This window comes from Talpa occidentalis, unplaced genomic scaffold, assembly GCF_014898055.3.
Source record: "Talpa occidentalis isolate TD23 unplaced genomic scaffold, MPIMG_talOcc4v2.1 talOcc4.5, whole genome shotgun sequence".
NCBI classification, from domain to species: domain Eukaryota; kingdom Metazoa; phylum Chordata; class Mammalia; order Eulipotyphla; family Talpidae; genus Talpa; species Talpa occidentalis.
The window spans coordinates 19273603-19296382 of record NW_023604861.1 but is presented as its reverse complement, the minus strand read 5'-3'; the positions used below and the strand labels follow the sequence as shown (position 1 = coordinate 19296382).

The window sequence follows — 22780 nt, the reverse complement described above, 5'->3', positions numbered from 1 at the left end:
AAATCTGTCTATGGTGGAGGTCAGTGCAAATGGAAATCTACTCCCACGCCTTAATTCTTTCTTTTTTTCTAGATGAACATCTGTTCTTGTCTTAGAATCAGAAGAGCTAATATCATGGGAAGAAAGGCTATTTCCTAGACTGGTCTGTTGCCCAATACCACATCCTGAGGTGTTGAGAAGAGAAAGAACAGCTGTGAAGGTAGCTGAGCCAGCTGTTAGGAGCATATTTCCATGATTATTATGATCAAATGTAGATAATTGGGTATGGAAGAACTGCCTAGAGACTTCAACTTCCACAGTGTTCTTTAGAATAATCATGGAAACAAGAAAAAAAATTATGAGGAACATAAAATAAAAATTACTCTGCAATGGGAAGAAAAATTAAAATTTTCCCATTTTTCATTTCATAAATATTTACCAAATACTGTGAAATGAGATTTTTATTCTGAGAATTTATAATATTTTCTTCTCTAATATTAGTTCTCATAGTCCTATTTGGTAGGAACAGTAATTTTTTCTCCCAGTTTATACCTAGATTCAAAGTCTTGAAGTCATCTTTGACAACTTTCTCTTACATTTTTCTTTTGATTCTTTATCACCCTTCTAAGTTTCCTCTGATTCCGTATTCACTGGCACAACTATCTCTCCTCCTCCTCCATGCTCAAGTGAATTTTCTTAAAAACAATACTATCTCCACTTTCTGGTTAAAAATACTTCAGTGAATTCTATAAATAATGTCTGAAATATTTATTTTAGTATTCAAGGGCCCTCAAAATTTGTTACCAATTGATTTTCCAATGTTATCTTTAATATGTCCTGTGCATAAAATCTGTTTCAGGAAAATTGGGATTGTTTAATATGATACGAAAAGCCATTCACATGTCCATTTATCCAGTTGTACCACATGTTCGCTCTGTTCCAATCATGTGAAACCATCTCCTCTTCTCATTCTTTCAGATGATATAAGTGCTTGTGCTTTTGCAAAATGTGCCCCCTCCCCCCCAGATATGGCCTTTCACATATTTATTTGAATTTCAACTGCTCTCAAAATCTAAATCAAGTATACCTTGGGGAACATGCTCATATTTTCCATGCAGAGTTGATAAGTTCATTTTTTTGGCCATCTCTCCATTCAGTGAATTTCTTTATAAACATGATGACAGCGGCCATGTTCTACAGTAATAGGTGTTCCTCTCTTTCACGCCTCCTAGGCTGGTAAGTTACTTGAGGGCTAAAACAATCTTATTCATTTTTGTAAAACTCAATCTTAGCTGAGTTCCTAGAACACAGGAAGTTCTCAGAAAGTTAATGTTGACCGCATCAATACTCCTTATCCTTGGAAGTGCCTTTTTCAACTCTGTACCATTTTTAAAAATTGAGATATAATTGACTTGCAACATTGTGTAAGTTTAAGATGTGCAACATATTTATTTAATACATTTATGTTGCTATATGATTGCCAATGTAGCATTAGCTAACAACTCTATTACATCACATCATCATCATTTCTTCAAGTGGTGGGGATAGTTAAGATCTAGTATTTTAGCAAATTTAATGCTATAATAAGTTTTGTTGTCTATAATCACTGTGCTGCATATTAGGTCTGTAGGATCTAATAGTTTCAAGTGTGTCTGTAATGTAATTGAAGTAATTTTCTCTTCCTAGATTGCCCTTTGACTCTCTCATCATTTGTCTTTCAGCGGTTAGTAAGCGAATGTATGGGCTTTGAATTAAGGAAGTGTTTGGGTGGATGACTACCACTTCACTCTCAGCTGGAGTTAAATGCTTCTAAGACATCCTACACATAAATATATCATGTTCTTTGTACTTGTCATTATATTTCTTTTTCTACATCCCAGTCCTAACCACCTGGATGATGACTACATAATAGAAAGACCATGTTTTAAAAATGTCCCTGTAATATAATACTTAGTATATTACCCTGCCTTGGAGAGGTGTTTAATATCTGTTATTGAACATGAATTGATGGCTTTGTTTCCATCATCTTGACATTTTACTGCCTAAAACAGCTATATGTTGCTTATGACATGAGGAGGTTATTTTGCACATTTTCCTTGTATTACATAAGCTCTAAGGATTTTCGCTGTTATTCATATCTTAAGAAAATCTATATTTTCTTAATTTTTATTTTCTATATTACCTTATCTTATCTATATTTTCTATATTATCTTATCTATATTTTCTTAATTTTCTATATTTTCTATATTTACTCTCACTGCAGTATCCCAAGTCAAATCTGAATCTATAAAAAATTACATTTTTACATCTTCAAATTTTAAAATTTCTTATATGAAATCATATTGCAATCTTATTGAAAGTCTAAGCAAACCTTCACTGATTTCTTCTCTTTTATATATTTAGTTATCTGAGAGAATTCACATAGCTTAAGCATAATTTTTCTCTTCTTATAGAAATCATTGGCCTTTTTCATACCTATTTTTATTTCATTTAATACCTATTTTTATTTCATGACTATAACCTCCACATATTTATCAAGTTGGAAATTGATGCTCATGGATTTATGTTTCTCAGCCTAACTTTTGTGATATTTTATTTGAATCTGATTCACATTAGCAACCTCATAGTTCTACTGTATGACTGAGAGAATTGAAAAATAGTGTTTACCTCTTAGTCAAGGGTTTCATATTTTCACCTTTGCATTTTAAATCTCCTTTCATGATATAATTCCCTTCTAGAAAATTATGTTGATATAGTGAATTTTACACTAAGGTGCATTTTTCCAACCCCTAGTAAATATTTTTGAGTAAACATCTTTCAAACATTTTCTTCAATAAAGACTAAGGTGTGTAGATCAGTTGAAATCTCTACCAGTAAATTCCATCCTTTGTTCTTTTTAGTTTCTTCTATAGTACATGTCTGGCATAGCAATAATACTAATAAGCAATAAAATAATGCTTCTTGTCTAACTTTCCTCATCAGAATGCAAAGATCCTATGAGAAAACACGAGATTGCTTTTTTGTTGTTGTTGATTGTTATATTCTAGAGTCTAGAATATAGACTAGTTCTGCAATAAACTTTTGTTGCATAAATAAATTCTTTTAGGTTTTTGTTACTTCTGTTTAACCCTGAGCATGTCTTCTCCATATTGATCTTAAAGGTCCCCTGTTTTCTTACTCCCATTGAAGAATTTATTCTTTTTTATATTTGTCTCCATAGTTCATTATCTTTTCTTCTGCTTCTTTCCTCTTTATTGAATATTGCACAGCTTTTTCATTATATTTAATAGAAAAAATATTAAAAGGCACTTGGAGCGAAGAAAAGAAATCAATATTTTATTCGTTAGGAGCAGAGAAAGCATCTGATAAGATTCAATAAATCTATGAGCCAAAAAGCAATGCCTGTGTCAGCAAAGAGCTGGCATGGAATGGGGTGGAAAGGAGCAGAATAGCTGGAGTTGTTGTCTAATAATCCAAAAATGCCACTGGATCACCTCTCTCAAGGTTCTGGGTCCTTCCACCTCCCTCAGCAAATGCAAACAAAAGAGACTTTAGTTCAGAAAAACACCCCAATTTATTTTAATTGACAAGGGAGAGGAAGAACTAGCAGGGTTGATTAGAGAGGGAGAAGGTATTTACCTGCTGGTGCAAAGATCTACAGCTACAGGAGTGCAGGTTACAGCAAGGCCTGTAGTGTCTGGACAGCCGCCAAGATGAACCTGGCCTGCAGCACTCCCAGGCAAGGTCTCACCAAGTCCTGTTGCCATTAGGCTAGAAGGCTTGGCTTGGCCTATGGTTGCTGAAGTCAGGGGCTCCTCCACCATGTGAGCAGGGCAAAGACCCACCATCTATCTAGCCAGCAGGATGCTGCTCTTCACTGCAGCTCCAGCTTCAAAAGAGTGAACCCATTGCTTCCCATTAAAGGTTCCAAAAATGGTTTCTCAGTTCTACCCCTTACCCAGCAGCCAGTTTGCCCAGGAAGTGAAGGGAAGCTGCCCAGCACTGGGCAGGTGCTGTCCCCTCTGACTCATGCATGCTGGACATCAGAGGCTGAGTTTGGTCCCACATTGGAGTTAGAGTCCATCAGGAAGGCCACTATTCAAGCTAAGGAATAATCATTGGACGTATTAGCACAACGCCCATGCTTCTCCTTGAAAACTACCATCCTTTTGCAGTATTTGGTTTATAGCATGTTTTTCTTTCACTGTTGATAGATCAGGACTCGTTATTTTTAGTTCAAATGTGCCAGATAAAATGACACAGTATTTCATAGTTCTTATGTTAAAGTATATGTTCTCATGATAAAGTAGCAGAAATTTTTAAAATCATTATTTAAAAGCTTATGAATATTATGAAACTCTGACTTTTAATACTCGGTTACTTTGAATAACACCATTAAAAGTTGCAAAAGAACTCCTTGACTCCATCCATTCAAAATCTTTTACATTTAAATACCAAGATCCAATCAAATTGACTTCCTTGCAAAGAATTTGAGTTAGTCATATGAGATTCAGTAGGATTACACTAGGCCTTTGATAAGGATTTATGTTCCAAAACAGCAAAGACAAGTAGCTAAAGTTAGACAAACTTACAACTAGCTAAAGTTAGACAAACGTTACCCAGAGGTAACTGATCTTCTGGGGTGTGAGTAAGGGATATAGAGAATTCCAATTTGTTTCTCTGCCAATTTCTTGCTATATTTCTTTATTCAAAACATAATTGCATTGCTAAAGATTCCACTGTGGCAAAGTGAAAAGATGAATGGAATTTAGGTCTCTTTTGTGAGTTCTAAGAGGAAAGAGAAAGAACACAGTAAAGCTTTTATTGACCCAACTCCAAATTCGGTGTGTCTAACTAGGAAATTGTTCATTCAGATGAAAGCCAAAAAGCATCTCAGCTTAATGTGCCTGAGACAGCAAATCAATTCTGAACACAACAGCTCTGTTTAGTAAATGTTTAAAGAAATAAAGAGGCTGCACAAATTAATAAATTATATTACGAATAGGAGATACACAGTCTATACTACATCTCTTTATGATATGCTGCTTTACATATGCTGTTATTGTTGGTAAAATGATAATCTTTATTTTCTTCACCCATTAAAAAGAATATCCTATCTTATTAAAACTGTGGTTCTCTTATCAAAGTTATTTTTATATCCAATTAGTTTATGCCTAGCCTAAACTTTCTTTTCAAGACAGAATACATTTATTTCTCCTAATAATTATATTTTATTCCACTCCTTTAATATAAATAATTCTTATGCACATTTGAAGATAGGTTTTTACCTTTGTTTTAGTTTTTATTGCGTGGTATTTTGCTTGTTGCTAAATAAAATAAGAAGGATAAGCAGTCTGTAAATGGATTTACATGACTCATTCAAGGAAGAAATATCTTGTAAATACCTGAATGTATGGATTATGAAATATGCCAATACTCATATTTTCTATTAGCTTTTTTGGATGAGGGATTCAACTTTGTTAATGATAATTAACCTTCCATTATTGAAAATTTGTTGGCTCCTGATATGAGCACCCTCATTGGTTTCCATTGTATATCTTTTGTTATCCATGTTTTGATAGATCTAGGTTTAGTAATTGTCAATCAATATAAAGCTTTGGAAATATCTTTAACAGTCACTTCCTCATATTGTGTTCTTACTAAAAATGCTTCTTGCTTGACTTACATTTTTTTAATTTAAATTTTTTATTTTTTACATCATTGTTCATTTTTAAACAATATTTGCTTCCCCCCAACCCCTCAGGTATAGTCCCCATAGAGTTTCCTTCACTAATGCACCTGTGCACTATCACCTCAGCCCCCTGTGCTCCTCCCTCCCTCCCCTGATCCCTCTCCGGCCTCCTCCCCTGCAGGAAGTCTCTGATTTATAATTGTCTCTTTTTGCTTTGTTGTTTTGTGTACTGTTATTCTTTTTTAACACTAATGGCTTGACTTACATTTTATAAGTGACAAATTATGCTAGGTATTCCCTAGTCCTCTTCATTCAATTTATATTGGCAAATGAGGTGTGAAGTTTAGCAATCATACTTTTTCTGTAATGAAATTGTAATATAAGATCAGTGTAGTATTTGTCAAATTATGAGTTTACATGTACTTATGTTGGAGGAGATCTTTATAGACATAGCTATTTTGTTAATTTCAGTTAGACATATGCTAGTCTGAAATGTTATACCAATAACAAATATAACAGTAGTTGACCAATTGAAATATAGCTTCTATTGTATGCCTGGCTCAGTTGCCTATTTGCACACAGAGTATAAAAGAAAAGATTATCTTGCCACGATTATCACTAAGATGATTGGACTGCATCTGAACTATTCTGAAATGGTCATCACATGATCATTAGTGTAGTCGATAGAACAGTTTTGATAGCTATTAGTTTGTTGAAGACTCTTTGACCCAATGCAATTGTAGTGGGCAATACTGACTCACGTGACTGATTACAGAATATAATTTTAGATGTTAGGAAATATGATAGGCACTATGAAGTGCAATAATAAGCTCATTTTAAATGATATAGTATACAGGCATCTTAATGTCAAAAAAGGAGATAGTTATATGAGATTTGGTAGGAATCTAAAAAAAGAACAAACCTTTTGACCTGAATACCTTACTTAGGTCACATGCTATCCAAAATTCCTATTATGTTTGAGTTGCCTAAGAATTTTTTTCCTTTGTTATAAATTTTGCAAACAAAAACACTGAGGGGAAGTCGTAGGATCTGTTGGATAGGGTTCAGATGCAGTCATTTAACTATTCAATAGAATATGTGGAAATAATCTGAGAAGTGTTTGAGTAGAGCAGGTGGAAGCACATATCTGCTTGAAGTCACATCCTAACTCAACCTTTGAAAATAACTATTCTCTAAGGCTTCTTGTTCTTTTCACTTCACACCTAATTTATCAATGAACACATCCATATTTTGAATCATTGGATTTGGGAAATCGAATTATTACTAGTCTGGTGATTAAATTGCTCTATCCATCTGCTTGTATATGGTCATTATTATTTAAGCCTCGCTCCTATGATAACAGAAATTCTAAATCACTTTCATGAAATTGTGGCACTAATTGTATAAAATCTTTAAGAAAAATACTGAGTGCTTGAATCAGATTTTTTTTTGGTATTGAAGTCAAGAAAAACTATGAAATGCAATATAATTTAGTGGAAATTGAAGTAGAACTTCAGAAGTGGGGATGTCTAAATGATATAGCAACAGTAGCACTTTTTCTGGGAGGGCCTTTTGGTTGAGATTGAACCCAGAGAGATTTCTGGTCTGATGGAAAGCCAAACTCTGGTGAGGTTGTGATATTTGTTTAATTAGTGAGATTCAGTCTACTCTCAGAAAAATGTTAAGGCTTTAAGAGCAGTTGTCAAGTTTTTTTTTTTTTATTTACAAAGCATACTTGTTTTAGAAAAACTGCTTATCCCTGATGCAGTAGAACAGCAATGGATGTCATCGTCTAAAATCATAGTTTGATTTCTAAGTCATTGGTATGGTCTTCTAAGAAATAAAGAAGATATGATTTAAAAACATTATATTAGAAGCTTATTCTTTTCTGGCTATAGCTTTGTTAAAAATAGAAGGCAGCCTAGTTGTACAACCTGTCTTTCTACTTTCTTGTATCCATGAACTGAACAAACACTTTAAGTATTTTAAAAATTATGTATTAACTTGGTAAATATTATTTGAATGCCTTCTTATTTATACAAGGTACCCTGGAGGGGCTACAGTTATTGGTCTTTCCTCTCAAAACATTAGCCCTTTAGCTGTGTTCCTCCACATAAATAATACAAGTAGGCTACTATAAGTATCCATTATGTTCTGTATCTGCTTTCACAGCACTGATTCACTCTTCATTATGTGTTTATTGTGTTTTATTTATTTTTAAAATTTGAACCAGCAGTGGTTTATTACATTATACAGCTTTCAGGGCTACAGAATTATAACTAAACCCCTTTGTATACTCATGTCATAATTATCACAGGAAGTCTCCAACCAGCACCACATAATCAACCCCCTTACTTGATTGACTTATCTCACTCTGATAACTACTATTCACCTACTTATAATCTAAGAACTTGTTTTTATTTTGCTTTGTTTATTTATTTGTTTTGTTTCATTATCTTCCACAAATGAGTGAAGTCATATGATGTTTTTATTGTAAATGATTTGTAAATGTCCACCTTTACTTTGGTGCCCTAAACCTCATGGGGATGGGTAAGTGTTTATTTTGTTAACAGCTGTACTCTTTCGGTCTAACACTATGATATGCATATCACTGATACACAAGCTATATATTTTTGACTGACTAATGCAGACTTAAACATTGTTACAACCCAAAGAATTGAGAATTATAATCTGAAGATATGTTATTAGGGAGATATCAGCTACTGTATGTAATTTATACTAGTTTCAAAAAGTGGTTCAGATTAAATTCATTGAGATTGAGAGAAGGGGAGGCCAAAAGGAATAGCATGTTCAGTGTTTTCAGCCAATTGAGAAGGAATGAATATTTATGAAATGTAAATTACTCAGGTGCACAAGAACACAATTTAGATGTCAGGAAGTCATGGGAGAAAGGCAGTAGACAATGGAAAGAATAACCGAGTCAGGTTATTAGAATCTGATCTAAGTGATTTTAAGTTTGATTTTTTTTTTGAAATATTAGGTAAAAATGTGTAATTTAAGTTAAAAGGCAAATCAATTACATTTTAGATGCTTATTCATAAACTTGATTTTCTTAAAACTTAAAAAGCAGAACTGTTTTTTTAAAGGGGTTGAAAGTCAGCAGTGCATTTAAGATATTGGACATATATTTTTGATTAGAGGATCGCTTGAATTTGTTTAGTGAAACTCCAAATATTCTAATATTCTAAAAGGTATAAAATATAATTCTTGGTTTGGCCTAACAGTGGACAAGAGGGAGGTAACTACATGGATAAGACATAAAAGTTTAAAGGTAGGTTAATGCATAATAAATAAAAATAAATGCATATACTTAAACACATATACTATCAATATACACTTAATTATACACACATAGACTTATACACACATACACAGCGTATAGATAGATATACCAACTCAAGTACACACATTCATACAAATACATATGTATGTACACAATTCCTAACACACAGACATCCACATGTATCCATACACATGTTTGTAAGAGATAACAGATAAAATATGAATGTTTGTGTTATAAGAAACACAGATGAGGCTCACCGAATTAGCAAGGAAAGTGGTATCAGAAGGGCAGACCATTAACAGATGGAAGAGGATTTGAATGAACAAATTGAAGAATAAAGAGTTTAGTCTCCGTGAAGAAGAGGAGTTATCCTAAGTGGATTATCATGTTGTAAGCAGATTGCGCAAACTAATATTGTGTATTGCCAAATACTTACTTACACATCACATATTATCTACCCTAGAATCTGAGTCAGAAGGTGGGTGGTTTATCACATTTACAAAATTTGATAATGTTTTGAAATATTTTCCCCTTACATAAAATTCAAATGCTTATTTTAAAGAAAAACAAAAAATACAGAAAAAGAGGCAAAACAAATTCATTGCCACAAATCCAAAACTATTTAAATAGTGCTAATACCTCACCTTCTTTTAATTTTAATCTTTAAATCTGTAACAGGTGCTTCATGCTGATGTATTGGGGTTACACTCTTTAAAATTTAACAATTTTTGTCCAATCAGGATCTTAGAATTTGTAATGTGTGACAATTCAAGATATTCTTCTGATCTGTAACAATCAGAAAAGATTGTTTAACACTAAACTTTGCAGTATCCTAAAATGAACTGACAGTCACAAAAAGAACATTAAAAGCATCACCAATTTAAACTTAAATGTACACAATCAACTCTAAAGTGATAGATAAAATATTTAATGTTTGTGTTTTTTTCTCATTATGAAGGGTAAAAAACTTTCCCAGACCACAGTAGGATCTGTCTGGGTTGGGTGAGAGTGGCCTGTGAAATGCTGAAAATAATAGCTGAGTCATGTTATTACAATGATGTGCAGGGTGGGTATGACAGTGACTATTTTTCTTAACTTTCATTCATCTGCAAATGCCTTGATTTTCCCCTGGTTTCTTAAAAATATGTCACTGGGTATAGAATTCTGGGTTGACATTTCATTTCTTTCAGCTCTTGAAAAATGCATCACTTCCTTCTGTCCTCCATGACTTCTAAAAAATAATCCATTGTGAATCAAAATGGTTTTCTCCTATAAATGCATGTTTTTTTCCTCTCATTGCTTTCAAGATGTTTGTTTTTATTTTTAGAAGTTTGAGTATGATGTCTTGGTTTGGGTTTCTTTGGGTCTATTCTATTTGTGATTCACATAGCTCCTGAAAAGCTCAGTTCATTTCTTTTGCCAAATTTGGAAATATTTCTGCCACATTTCCTTGAGTACTTTCCAGCTCCTACCTCTCTTTTCAGGACACTGATGATGCAAATGTTAGCTCTTCTTTATAGTCCCATAGTTCCCTGTGACTCAGTTGATGTTTTTTTCCTTCTTTGTTCAAGTTTGTTTGTTTCCATTTTCTATTTTCAAATTTACTGAATCATCTTCTCCCATTATTTTGTTGCTGAGCCCATTCACTGAGTTTTTTTATTTGTCATTATATTTTTCTATTGTAATACTTCCATTTGGTCCTCTTTTACTTCTTTGCTGAGGCTTTCTGTTTCTTTGCTGTGTCCTGATGTTTTTTAATTGATTTAAGCATGCTTATAATTTTTTGTTGAAGCAATTTTATAATAGCCGCTTTAAGACTTTTGGCAGATAATTTTAACAATTCTATCTTCTCAGTGTTGTCCTGTTTTTGATTGATCAATTGTTGTTGTTTCCTCCAGTTTGAGATCTTCCTGGTTCTTAGCATAACACATGACTTGATGATTGAAACTTGGAAAATTCTGGTACATGTTATGGAACTTTGGATTGTGTTTAATCTCTGTTTTATCTGACTTCCTTTTACACTATTCTGGCAAAAACAGTAGAAGAGGAAGCCTTTGTGCTTGTCTTTAATGCTAGGTGAGAGTAGAAATCTAAGTTCTCTATTCAGTCTAATGACTCATAAAGAGAGGGTCCTACTTTATTGCTGCACAGAGGTGGAAGCCTGACACCACAGGAGGTTTCCACTCGTATATCTGATTTAAAGAGTTCATAGTGTCTCTATATGGCTCGCACACCCCTCCACTGAGTTCATCAAGGGGGCGATCTCATTAGCCATTGGAGATCAGTCCAGCAGAGAGAGAGAAACACTTCCTTATGCCAGGTTGATATGTAGGTCTTCATTCTGCCTTTGCAGTTATTGATGGGGATGAGGTCATCATTTTTCCTTTGATGTTTGGTTTGGTTATATTAGTTATTGCCTAAAAGTGTTTGTCTTACTAGGCTGCCCATTCTGTTTTTTTTTTTTTTTTTTTTTTTTTTTTAATTTGAAACTGAAGTCTTTTTCTTTTCTTTTCTTTTTTTTTTTAAAGATTTATTTATTTATTTATACAAACACTGGGTACAGTCAGAAGCACGGGAGGGTGAGAGAATTCACCAGAGCCAGAGCGGGGAGCAGAACAGGCAGACTGATGAAGTACACTGAGGGAGCAGTGGGTGGGTGCAGCAGGAGAGGTCTGCGCACCATGTGGGACCCTTGGTGGTGGCCAGGAATCGGACCAGCGCTGCAGAGGCTGCAGGCAGCTTCGCAGCCCAGCGCTAACCGCTGCGCCACTGGGGAGGCTCTGAAGGCTTTTTCTGTGCCTTTGTGTCCATTGGCATTTTTGGACTGTCGGCTTCTTCAGCTCCAAGTCTGGGATACATCAGCCAAAAATAAAAACAAAAACAAAAAAATAGGGAACTCAACATCATGCCACACTTTGAGTCCTAATGTCCCTAACTTTCCTTCTTCTATTTTTTGGAGTCTTCCTATGCGTTTTATGTAACAATGCCAGGGTATTTTACTGTATGAAGGGGGCAAAATAGGGGAAAGTATTTATACTTTTTAGGTGATGAATTCTGAGAAGAGATACTTTGGAAGAAATTTCCACACCTCATAGGTTCACACTCAGTTCTCCAAGTTTGAAATGACCAGTTCTTTAAGAGGAATTTCTTGAAATCTTTCTTGCGTCAATGTTTAAACAGAACAGGTTTCCACTACATGATACTGAAAGACAGTATTATAACTTGAGGAAGTCTTGTGAGATTACTTTCAACTCTTTATTTGCATGGATGTTAATGTAACTCCCAGTATGTTATAAATGTCACTTTGGTATTTAGTTGTTCAACTAAAGGTCTTCCATGTAGGTAACATTTCCATTCAAAGTGATAATTTTAAAAGCAGTTTTGAGCATATTTTATTGCCTTTTATTTCTTTCAAAGAGCAAGTCATTCTAATCCTAGAATAAAAAATGCTAAATCTCCTGAGATTGCACCAATGAATATCCCAAGTGTTCATTGTTTGGCTTCTTGGGTTTAACATATTTTTAAACAAAATCATAGATATTCAAATATAGATTCTGGCAGTTTGAGATGGCATGTCAATATGAGGATTTTCCATGGGGACTCCTGGACACTCATAGAATTACTAGGTTACAGCAGTAAACATAGTAGGCATAGTTTTTCAATAGTCAAAACAAAGTATGATCCATCTAGCATATTTTACATAATAAGTAATCAGGAATAATACAAAACAGTTGGCTAATATTGCTTAACTATTTAAGTGTACCATATGTGATAGAATATAGCCAAATGGTAATTTAGTTATTTCCATGAAAATATAAATTCCAACACTGGAAAAGCATATGATCTACTTGTGAACTTTGAGTCTATATATGTGATTGGATATTGTGATGAAAATTTCAGTTTATTACATATAATCAATTATGAAAAAGTAAAGGGTTATTCAAATATTCTGGGAAGGAATAATTGTCTCTTCCAAGTGAAGCAATCAATCATTCAAAAGGATTGCTAAGAAATGTGTTGTCCACTGTTGCTCGGAACATTTATACTGTTTAATTCAGTTGTTGAAAACATGAGCCTCCTGGGCCAGTTCTGACTCTTGGTGTACATTGAGTTGCTGCTTGACTCCATAGTTGTGGATTACACACCTATCTGAGACTGTCCCTTGTGTAATGCAGCTTGTGAAAACCAGATGAGAAAATACATTTAAATAACTGGAAAATCTAAATTATTTACCCAGATATTGAATCAGTAGCATTCATTTTCTTTACTACAGAAAAAAAATAAATAATTAAATTGAGTAGCTGAGACATGTGTAAGTGATAAACACAGTGACAGAATGAATCAAGTCACTAGTCCTGATCTGTTTTGGGCATTTGCTTCTAGGACAGAGCCACTTGTGTGGGATAGTGTTGGATTAAGTCAGTATCCAAAATTGTAATATTATCTTTCTTAAAACTTTCTTCCAGAGTCAATACGTATGTTTTTACTTTACCTAGCCTGCTTGGCCATAATAACAGTTTAATATGGTTTGAGCACCTCATATGTGCAAGACATTGTGCTCTTCGCTATAGGAATAGCAGGGATGACGGACAGACAGAAGTTAATTTCACAAGTCCTAATAACTCAATCTCCAAACCACCCACCTCCCCATATATGATGCTGACCCTAGAAGGGGAGTTATCTGTCATTCTAAAACATAAAGTGGAGAGGGTCCCGGGAAATATGGGACTTCATCTGCACCAAGGGGAGAGACTGCATACCAGCTGAGGTTGTCTGGTTGAAGTTATAGAGATTGTCTGGTTGAAGGGAAGAAGCACAACTCTTTTTTTCTTAAAAGCAATCTTTCTTTAAAAGATTCATTGAATCATAAAATTTGCATGTAAATAGATTTAATGGCATCAGGGAATTCCTACTCAAAGAATTCAAAGCACCTGGAGAGATGGTGTCCTCAACTTAGGTGTGGTCTAAACCCATGGGGTAAGACCTGTAGGCCTGAGAATCTATTTGTTGCTATGGCACTTTCCCAAGTGAATAAATGTGCAGGGGGAGAATCATAAACAGATCTTGGAAGGAAAAGGGAAAAGGAAAGGGGAAGGACTCAAATTTTGATCTTATTTCAATGTGCAAATCTCAAGGGAAATGTCCTGGTGGTATGGAGATCTTAACGGAAGTATTAAATCCTCCTAGTAAGACTTTGTGGACAAGGTCAATAGTACTTGCTTTCACAGTTACCTCTCTTACATGTGACCACGGTGAAGTTCTCTGGCAATTCTAGGTGTAAAATGCAGTCAAATATTATTTACATTTTGAATAAATCACTTGAGCACTTATTTATTTTGTATTAGTCAAACTTCCTGAAAATATTCAGAAAACCTGAGCTTTTTCTCTTTCTACATCAGTATGCATCTCACCCTCCCACCCAAATGGAGCAAAAACTCTGTTCTGACTAAATAATGTCCTCCCCACTCTTATTAGCAAAAGCGTCAGTGGGGAAGACTAGTTCTACACGGCATGATCATCAACACGGACTTCCACAGACTGTGTCGCTTGGCTTGTTCGTGCCTGTGTGAGCAGCCAAAGACCTGCAGGTGCTCTGTGTGCACCATATGTCTTGGCTTCTGAGGGGAGACTCTCAGCTTTTTCCATCCGAACCCCTAGCACTTCTGAGATGAGTCCCTGACTGTGCTGCCTGCTGCTTCTCAGGCACAGAACCTCTGCACCTTGTCCTTTGGGGAGTCATGTCTGGGTATTTGGCAGGTTGTTTGTTTTTCTTTTAAATCAAAGGATGCAAACAATCGCCTGGACCAAAAACATCAAGCAGATTTTTTTTTTTTGTTTGGACTGAACTGTGTTTTTGTGATTACTTTTTGAGAGTCTGAACCTCTGAGGAGATTATAGGTATATATACATATATATATATATATATATATATATATATATGTATATATACCTACCGTCCTGGTCACCGCAGTTTTTGCCAGTGACTGTGACCTTGACGCCTATCTCTGCTTCTGTCACCTGCATTGACCGTCTAACCCCTCCTGTGGATGCACCGCATTTGCTTACATTCATCCCTTGAAGACTATCTTTCTTGTGTTCTATTTTTGGGGGTTAAGATAAAGATGCCATAAACATGCTTTTGCACTTTATTGAAGCTTTATTATATCATTGTTGCCATTGTTTTCTTGTGGCTCTCTACCCCACTTCAGCTACACTGCTTTAATAAGGACAGCCCATCATTAATCAGACTTTTCCTTCTGCCTTTCTGGGTTGGTGTGTTCCTAAGTTTTATGCTTTCCCTTTTCTTTGCTTTGTGGGATTTTATCCTCCAGTAGCTTCCTAAGAGAGGGTTTACAGGAATGCATTTTTTCCAATATGTCAGGGTCTGAAATATCATTGTTCTTTTACTCTCACATAAAATTTCTAATTTATCTGTGAATCTTAATGAATTCAAATGTACATATGGCTTATTGTATTGCTGTTGAGGATTCCACTAGTGTTCATGTATCTGATACTTTGTAGTCTCTTATTTTCCCTCATGGTGAGTTTTTAGTATGTCTCCTAATAATTAGTGTTTTGAAATATTCCTCTAATATGTTTTTGGGGGAGGTTCATTGATGAAAGGACCTTTTAATGAGAGCCCATGATAATCACAATGCATTTCTGGAAAAAAATATTGCTGCATTCTTTCTTCAATCATTCCTTTCTTTTCTGACTTAACACTCTACCTTCTGTAGGTCTGGAACTTGATTCCATCTGTAATTCTATTTGAATTTGCTCATTGCCCTTTAGTATTCTGTCCAGACTGTTCACTTGAAACTTCTACTATTCTGTTAATTCACTTACTATTCTATCAGTCTACCATCTTCAAACTTTTGTTGCAATATCTTGTCAGCTGTTATCTTTCCTCCTTTTCTTTTTTAGTTAGAATTTCATAAATAGTCTTACCATCATTATAATGAGCCCTCAGGGATGGGAAGAAATAAGCACATATAGTCAAATTACTGTGTTTAACTAAAAATATAGGACTGACTCTGATCTTTTCCTCCTGCTTTCATGATCACCATCCTTTTTATTTCTCTGGATGCAAGCATTCCTATTAAGTGAAGTTAAACATGATCTTTGTCAATTACACCGCATAATAATATGAATGACTTTAAATTGAATAATGACTGTTTTTGGCAATGAATGAACTCGACTGAATCATGAGACAGCGTTTGATGTAATTATTTAATTAATGGAAATGAAGTATTGCAATATTGAGGGACTTGAATACATGTTGAAGGATACTGTGGATAAGAGCTATGGCTCAAAGCCAACTCAGTGCAATTCACATTGCAAATAATGAAATGATGAATTTTCATTGCTTTACCCTCTTTTTCCTACTCTAAGCTTTGCATCCTGATTGAAGCAAAGACATCTGTCTTTTCCGGATAGCAAGAACTTTGGTTGCTGTGGCAACATGTGTGACTAGGGAACTTAAAATAAAGGTGGCTCATTTCCAAATCTTTTTTTTTTTCTTTTTCTTTACAAAAACAGCACACATTGGCAAGAAAACTCTACTGGAATCTTTATAATCAATAAACCTGTTGTTTGCTGAAGGATTATATCCCAAAACTTGCATGTTAAACAGGTGAGTAAGTGCACATTTGGCTTTGATATACTTTTAAGCTATGAAATACTGCATTACCTCATTTTAAAGGTTTTTCTTCCTTCCTTCCTCTCTCCCTCCCTCCCTTCCTTACTCACTCCCTTGTTCCCTTCCTTATTACTCCCCCCACCACTTCTTCTTCTTTTTTTTTTTTTTAATTGGGATGGTAAGGACTTGGGTGCCTGTAGAAGGAGGAGGGGCAAAGGCAGTGAAAGAAACTCTTCAAAGGCTTTTACTAAAGCAGAGTCTGGTTGCTAAGGCTTGAAAAGATTGTTATTTGTAGCTAACACAAAGTTATTCCAAAACGCACTCAGCCTTAGAAGCAAACAAGTTTTAAATTTTCAGGAGAGGCATGGATTGAATCTTCCAACATATGAAAATAATCTTTTGATACTTAGGGATGCATATATATTTGTGCATTAAATTTCATGAAATGTGGGGTGGGGGAGAGGATTTTGAAAAAATAATTCTTTTTTAAAAGACATCTTAAAACCTCATATGTTTAAAAATGCTTTAAGTTCTACAGTATTATTTCTAAAATTCATTTTCTTTTGAGTCTTGCTATAAAGTTGGGTTCATCAGCAGCAAACATTTGTGACAGGAAAATGAAATGTGTGATTGCACTTTGTTTTTACTTATGGACTCTTTTCCAAACATAAACCTTTATATTCTGCTCCTTTCACATTTGTTTCACAAACTTATAAAAAGTGAATGATATTTGATGAGTATACCATATATGTGATTCTATTACTATACTTTTAATAACTAAATAATTGCTTCATAGTTTGCTGTTGGACTGGACAGAGATAAGTTGAATAGAATTAGTAATTTTAACTTTAAATTCAATAAGCAAGGGAAATAAAGGTGATGGTATCTTGATTAACAGCTGGTTATATTATTTGATATAGATATTTAGTTTTCAATCTATTGGCCTAGAATAATATAATTTAATAACTTTTTGAGAGCATGTAAATTTAAAAATTGTCATTTTGGAGTAACGACTGAATATTATTCCCTTCCGCTTCTCTGGTTAAGTATAAACTGTCATAATACAATAAAGGGTATATGATTTTTGGGGGTTGGGATTGTTTAAGGTAAGGAAAAATAGGGACATTCTTCCTTCGTGCTGAGAAGTATAGAATCCTGCATTCACAACCTTATCTTAAACCACTGAAACATTTTTTCACTCATACAGTCTCTTTATGAATATAAATAATGACAACCAAAGAAAATTTCCTCTACAGTAAATCTTAGTGGATGCAGAGAAAGGGTATTATGGTAACATTGATGCCTTAACTGTTTCTATCATTGGAAGAATTAAGTACAATGCCTTGAAGAACAAGGATACTTTGGTGATGGTAAAGTGAGTGTTTGCAACAAAGAGAAAAATTGACTAGTCATCACTGGTTTTGCTTTTCTGTCCTTCTTTTCCTCTTATCTTCCCTCCTTCCTCTTTACGTTCTGTCCCACAGGTCCACTCTTTTGTTTTCCCTGAATAGGTCTATAATACTCAGGTTGTCTAGATTTATTACTTCCCTAGTCACCTCACTCTTTAAATTAATCTAAATTTTATATTTTGTCTTCTTGCTTTATGTTATTAGATAAGGGACCAGGCTGATAAAGTGAGTTTCCTGAGGAACACTAGGGAGCTAAGTCAGGGGACTTACTCATGAGTCATACGAGTACGAGCAAATATATTACACTGGTTGGGGGTCCAGATGGTCAGAGGTATTTTGAAAGTGCTGAAATCATTCTATTAAGACAATTTTGAATGCTAGATACTGTGCTAATTATTTGCCCTTCATTATATAGAAGGCTATCTGGTATTTTAATGGCAAACATGTTCCCAGGGTTCTGTACCCCGTAAGTTAAGAAGTAAGATGTGCAGGGGAGCACTATAATTTTTCCACAAGTAGAAATCAGTATCTTCTAAATCCATGAGAAGGAAGGTAGCAGATCAGTGAGTTGTAGATGGAATGTTTTATGGAGAATCAAGGAAACTCAAAATATGGGAGTCATCTGCTCAGTAACTACTAATCACTCATTGCAGGTAAATATTAAGTATTTTAACCTGTCTATGCTATAAAGGATAAAAAAAAAAAGAATTAACTGTCTCTTAAAGAAACCAAACTCTCGTAGCATTAGAATTTGACCATGTTACCAAAAAACCAGTCTAGAGTGTGGCAGAAACATTGACTGAGAGAATAAATTGTTCTAGAGACTGCAAAAGGCACCAGAGCGGACACTGTCATTTCCCCTCTGCACCCTCCTGGGACTAATGGGGATGGTAATTGACCAGGACTACATCTGAGTAATGTCAATTCAAACCAGGTTCTGCCACTTGAAATTCCCCTAAATGTTTTTAATGTTCCAAGAAGCTTTCTGTAAAAAGAAATGCTTACATTTCCTTTGTAAACTGGGGTAAATACATGGAGAGCCAAAAAGAGGAGATCATTCACCTGCCAAAAACACTTGAACACATCAACCCGGTTAATCTATGAATAAATTACATTACAGAAAGTTTACTTTCAAATTCAGTCACACCCTCTCATACACACATGCACACACAATGGAGGGCAAGTAGAAATAAGAAAACATGGCACTCATTAAGAAACAACCCTGGAAAGTTATACTAACAAAATGAAAATAGAGCCATATATAAATGTTAAGATAGATTGGAGAAATTGAGAGGCTAAGCATAGACGACTGGTCATGCATAAATGAGAATGACCTATAGCCCATCTCTCTTTTTTTCTCACTACCTGTAATTAAAAATTTCCAATTATCACATAGGGAAAAAACAAAGAAACATTGTTTAAAAATCAGCAATGATGTAAAATATAAATAAATAAATACATAATTCAAATTATCTCAGTCATATCCTGGAGTTAATAGTAGTGAGATTATATTGGTGTAAATGGGAAATATGAATATTCAAAATATTTTATAAAAATGAGCTCTAAAAGGAGAAAATAGTTAATTAAACCATGTTGGTAAGGTGTATGATAACATCTTTGTCAGATTTTGGTATCTTCACAAGATAAAGTTAGAAAGTGTCCCTGAGTCATTTAATTTTTGGAGGAGTTCAGATGAAATTGGTCCATTTCATTCTTAAAGATTTCCTCAGATTCACCAATTAAACCATCTTAGACTGGAGTTATCTTTGTAGTATGGTTTATAATTACAGTTTCCATATATTTAATAAATATGGGATAATCAGAGTTTCTCTTTTTGTCTCAATTAAGTTGTATTGTTAGTGATATTATCTGTTTTGTCAGTTTTCAAAATAATTGGCATAAAATTGTTCATCAGATACTCCTTTGAGACTTCTATTGTCATTTGATAGTAACATTGCTTCTGTTCATGCTGACATTAGTAATTTGTGCGTTCTCTATAAGATAAATCTAGATAGTGATTCATTTGTTTTATTAATCTTAAGCAATTTTAGACTTTGTTCTGTTGTCTGTTTTTATTGCATTGATTTGTGATCTCTTTTTTTGTATTCTATTGGAATTTTATTTTTCTGTTTCTGGATTACTTTTCTTAGCAACTTAAAAATTATATCCTTAGTTAAAATTGACATAAAATATGAAAAAGATAGTCTATTTCATAGTAAGTTGATGAGAAATACTTGAAAGAATTGAGAAAAGTCTAGATAAAGGGGAACAGTTATTATATACAGTTCTTGTCGATATATGTTTGATTCCTAAATCATAAGATTAGTATCAGTTATATATGGAGATTCAGAAACCATACTTGAAGTTTGCAACAAGAATCCAGCAATATGTGGAGGGATGTTAGTGACTTGGTGGTAGGTATAATGTGGCAATGCATACTTGAAGAAATATGAACCTGTTCTTCCAAAATAGAGCATTCTAAACTAATGTTACTGCAACAAAATTTAGAAAAGAATCCAACAATACCTTAAAATCTATTAAGAACAAGTTATGCCAATCATTGGGATACATATATGGCTTCACATTAAAAAAAAAAATCAAAACCCTAAAATTTAACTCTTGACATGAACAGAACAAAATACCAAATACAACATTCTCAAAAATGAGAATATTTGATAAATTCCATATGCATTTATATTACTATTATTACCATTAATTAAAAAAATCTCTCCAAGTTAAAACTAAGCAGAATTCTTCTTCTACTATATAAGCATAAATAATAAACACTTATAGTAAAATTTATACTTAGTGGGGAAATGAGAGAAACCTCTATGTAGAGTAAATAACACTCCAGACTAAGAAAATCAAAGAATGTAAAAATAAAGATAAGCATATAAAAAGGAGACAATACAAATGACATTCGTTACAAAGGAAAGAGTTATCTTAAATAAATAAAAACACCCTCAATAATCTACCACTTTTTATTAATGCTAATAATAACATACAAGATGTCTTAGTTTTGTTCTCTGAAGAGAGGAGCCTGAGGCAAGGATTAAAGAAAGAACCCAGGTTGTTTAGACAATGCAATCCAAAAGCAGTGACTTGTGGCAAGGAAAAATGAGTAGGAATGGAGTGTGTTGCATTGTTTTGCAATCACTGTGAAGTCAGAGCAGTTCCCTCAACAGGCGTGTGGTAATTGAGAATTCTCTGAAAGGGCTGCAAAGAGTAGTTAATACAAGGGGGAAGTGAGAGATTTATTTACTTTCCCTCAGGCCAAGTTTCCTACTAGTCCTTATTCATGCTTTCCTTTCCAAGACTGGACAGCCTAGTCATATTGGGGCTAGTCGGGAAGCCAGATAACATACGCAGGAATGCTGCATTTCCTCCAAGTCTAGAAGAAAAGGAGGGAATTGCCAGTGCCAAGGTATCAATTAATAGAGAGAAAGGAGACAATTAGAGAAATTCAAGAAAGCCCCTGAGAATGTTATTCTCTATGTAGAATATAGAGAATTACATACACAAAGTAAATTATTTTACACAAAATAAGTATAATTATATATTATACACAAAAATTATACACAATTAGTAGACACAAAGATAAGTATAACTTTTGTGTATTTGTACTTCAACCAACAAAGTGTAAGCAATAAATTAACAAGAGTAAGAGAAATTAAAAATTGCATATATATGTATTTGTATAGCAAAAGACTTTGAGATCAGTAATGAACAATGGAATTTGAAATCAAAACACAGTATCATTTTTATTAGGACTAAAAATGATGAAACATTAGATGTAGATTTAATCAGATATGTGTGAGATCTATTTGAGTAAAACTTTAAACCTCTGATGAAAGAATTCATAGCAGATCTAAATAATAGGTTTGTTAATAGGTTTGTTTATTTAAATAAATTGAAATAATATATGGCATGGATAGGGATACTGAAGAACTTGTCAAGAACTTAGTTCTCTACTTCACCAATAAAAACCCTAGTATATTCTGTGGATATTGAAAAATTGCTTCTAAAGTTTACTCTGACAAGTGAAAGGCTGAGAAATACAATATAATATTTAGGGAAAAACAGAGTTGTAAGGCTGATACTTTATTCAAGATTTAGTGTAAAGATATGATAATCAAGACAGAGGGGGACTTCTGTAAGAACCTAGCAGTAGAAAATGGTAGAGAATAGAGACCCCAGAAATAGACCTACGTGAATAGAGTGAATCAACCTTTGACAAGGCTGGAAGGCAATACTTTGGGAAAAAAATATTCTTCAACAAACAGTACTGGAACAACTAGACATCCACTTAAATAAATACATACATATGTACACACATATATACGCACACTTGCTTTAGAATGCTGCTTTAACCTCCAAGGAGCAGGTAAAAACAGTGCAATGTCTAAGGTGGTTGTGTTTCAGGGAATCTACTGTGAGAAGTATGGACTACAGGGAAATGAAATGCACATGTTCTGCTCAAGGTGACACCATTTCCTCAATTCCTAGTGAGCGTTGCCATCTGTGAATGTAGAACCAATATTCTGCATCAAATGTTTTAATTTTTGAATATGTTCAAATCAAGTTGTGATTTGTGAAATACCTTTTTTATTTGGCACTTGTTAAAAATACATTTAGATTTCCTATTTCCTTTATTCCTTTCTGTAAGAAATGAACTTTTTTTAAGAGGTAGTATTTCACATCATCTTTCCTCTTACGTTGTTTTGTAATTCCTAATATCTCTCTTCCCATTTAAAATT

The 22780-nt window shown here is 34.1% G+C and overlaps 1 long non-coding RNA gene across 1 annotated transcript in view; it reads left to right on the top strand.

Annotated features, from left to right (window-relative positions):
* Positions 1-22780, top strand: part of LOC129146879 (uncharacterized) — a 214805-nt gene that overhangs the window by 60578 nt on the left and 131447 nt on the right. Inside the window, exon 2 of the long non-coding RNA XR_008554204.1 lies at positions 16515-16608. This is a non-coding gene — a long non-coding RNA (uncharacterized LOC129146879). The remainder of the gene's footprint in view (positions 1-16514; positions 16609-22780) is intronic.